This window comes from Oryza sativa, chromosome 9 (genome assembly GCF_034140825.1).
Source record: "Oryza sativa Japonica Group chromosome 9, ASM3414082v1".
NCBI classification, from domain to species: Eukaryota; Viridiplantae; Streptophyta; class Magnoliopsida; order Poales; family Poaceae; genus Oryza; species Oryza sativa.
This window is the reverse complement of record NC_089043.1, coordinates 11997882-12001045: the sequence shown is the minus strand read 5'-3', so window position 1 is coordinate 12001045 and position 3164 is coordinate 11997882.

Below are 3164 nucleotides of genomic sequence, written 5' to 3'. Positions count from 1 at the left end.
ACAAGCTTGTATCACTGTATCCATTTTCACTCCATATATTATAAGTCGCATATTTGTAATATTTAGAGTACAACGCACTTCTCTTATTTCAGCACATTACACTCCACTCCACTACGTGCTACTGTACTATCTTGATGGGGTTTATATCATCTCCCATCCAAGTACTAACGTTTTATGGGGTTTATATCATCTTCCATCTTACCACTATATCTATAGTTACGCATCATGCGGAGTGTAACGACTTGATAAGATATGAAGCGTTGCTCGTCTTGCGACAAGGATATCGTTGACACGACTTCTATAAGGCACACGTATACAAGTGAGAGTGATTTTAGTCCCTAATTATATTATATCCGTATGTAAAGGGTCCCGCTTCCAGTCAATCCCCATCCATGGGCACCCTCTACCCTTCTAGTAAGTGTTGGAAGGTCAATTGCTCCATCAACTGCCCCTCCCAGTATCTATCATCATCCTTATATATCTGACTTATATTTTGGTAAATCCATTTTATGCAAGGTAACAGTACTATAAAGCAAAATTAGGTTTACAATAATTCAAATCATCATGATAAAAGGATTGCTTTCCTGAATTCTCGTAGTTCAAATCAAAACTAGCTAGTGCTCCCAACTGACCTGACTCCGCCTCTAGTTCCTTTCCGCATTCGGTCAAATGTGTCGAGATTTAATTAAACTATACTATTAGAAATACAATAATTTACAAATACAAATGTGCTTACAAATTTATCTATCTATCTATCTGTATCTATACTAATTAGACACTTTATACGAGCTTCCACGTTAACTGAAAAGATCTAACAATTGATTAATTAGGATATTAAAATAATTGTGACCGTAGATTAAAAGATCTCATGTGGGCCATTATTTAAAGCCGATCGTCCAACCCTTCCCGTATCAATCTCCTGTTATCCAAGAAAACAAAAGGACAGTATATATGTATACAATCATATCTCTAGGACGAATCGCTCTCAATTCCCAAGCATATAAACACGAATATCGATCCATTCGACGTAGACACATAGTAGTCATCGTGCCGTCTGAGATCGACTTCGCATGTGGCTCGGGATTGGGGAACGACGACGCAACACTTGATGATCCTGTTAGCTGATGTTGGACGCCTGCGACGAGATCAGTCGCGTGAGAGCGGAATCGACACAGCGAACTCTTATCTCCGGCGAGGGTGCTCAGTGTCCGCTCTAATAAATCTATATATACCTGCTGGACTGATCACCCTGCTGGCACTCTCTACCACTTCGACATGCGCCGGCGGCTGCAGCGTGTGCATGGTACAAACGTCGTGGATGAGGAGGATGATCCTCTACACGTCGAGCAGCTCGCCTACTGTGACGACGACGGCCGAATCAAACGTGGCTACGTACCGGGCATGCATGGTAAATTTGCTTTCGGCTCCGCGGCTAATATATTCAAGTGCAAGTGTAAGAGCGCCGTCTCGACTCTTAAGCTAGCTCTGAGATTACTTTCTCCATCAAGTTATTTTTATTCAAACTGAAATATCTTGCTCGGTTAATTTGCTATTTTCTTAATCAGGATGTGATTATCTTTTTTCCAATTCAAGATCTATCTGGGCCACCGCAGGAAGCTATATATGATCCATTGCTTTTTACCCTAACAAATTCGTATGTCCCTTTGTTGGTCTAGCTTTCAATGCCTTTAGACTAATCCACGTGTACTGTACAATAGATCCGCATATTATTGATGATTATGCTATTATATTTTCAAAATATTGTATGAAAGGCATACACCATACGTTCTTACACAACCGCAAATGTCTCTCCACTGGCAAATCTTGACTCACTACTTTAGGTTTGATTCATAATGACACCACCTTCTTAGCTTGTTATGCAGATATTATTTCTTTAGCATCTTACATATCCAAGATTGAAGAAGAAACACAAACAAGTCATGGCATAATAAAATTCGTGAAAAATAGGCTCTGAATTGGGTGAGTTGAGATAAAATAAATTAGTATATGAAAGTATTAGCTATATTTATTTTAACTATCAATTCAGTTTAAATGTTTAGAAACATATTATAACGTGAAAAGTGAAACTAACTGAAGGAAATTCACCGCCACGTGTTAAGCAAGGTTGTCATTATCCCGATTCGTATCCTATAGAATCTATAGAATCTTACGATACTACGATCCTACCAAGCCGAAACGATACCGATCTCACATCTATACCTAATTAAAAAAAATAAGCAAAGCTTCCGGTAAAAAAATTTCCGTCCGTCCTTTCCTTTTTCACCGTTTTCCTCTTTTTTTCGTTTGCTTTTCATTTTCCTTTTTTTTTCCGTTTTCTGTTTTTTCCTTTCTTTCCGTCCACTTTGTTTCCCATTTTTTCTCGCCCTTTTTTCCTTTTTTTTTCTCTGCCCGCTTATTTTTCCGTTTCTCTCCGTCCCTCTATTTTTTCCATCCAAAATTTTCACCTTTTCCTCCTTTTTTCGGTTTTTTTCATCTGTTATTTTATTTTTACTTTTTTCAGTAGGATTTGTTTTTCTATCTGCCATATTTTTTTCGTCGTCGAGCCAAACCCTAGCGTTGTAGTCACGTCAATTTGTCTCCCCATGCGTTCCCCCTCCAATTAGTTGTAAAAATCAATTCCCCACTACGCTCTCATCATTTTCCCATGATTTTCCCATTCAATTCCGCTTTAATTCACCGAATTTAATATCTAATTGAAAGTCACTTTCTTTATCAAGTTTTGCGGATTCACTCCGATTTTGATAAAAACAAAAAGAGGAGATCGAGTATATCAAAAGTCCTCAATCAATCTTAGAAGATCGAGATAGATTCGACTGAATTTGATGGGGAGGATCAGTTTTAGCATCGTATGGATATGAGACTATCTTCTGGAGGGTTGGCTATGTGAGCTGGAATTGCAGCTAAACTTGTGGGTTAGGTCTTAGAGAGGAAGGTCCAGCAGAGGGAGGTAGTGGGCTGGGCTAGGACTATAAAGGAAAGAAGGAATGAGTTTTGGTCGAAAATCAAAGAGTAAAATGTATAGCGATCCAAAAATAAATTTACCCGTTGCAACGCACGGGTATTTTTTTTCTAGTAGTATCCTAATTTTCATAGTATCTCGATCCTACTATTCATTACTACACGATCCTATGAAATCTTAGGGG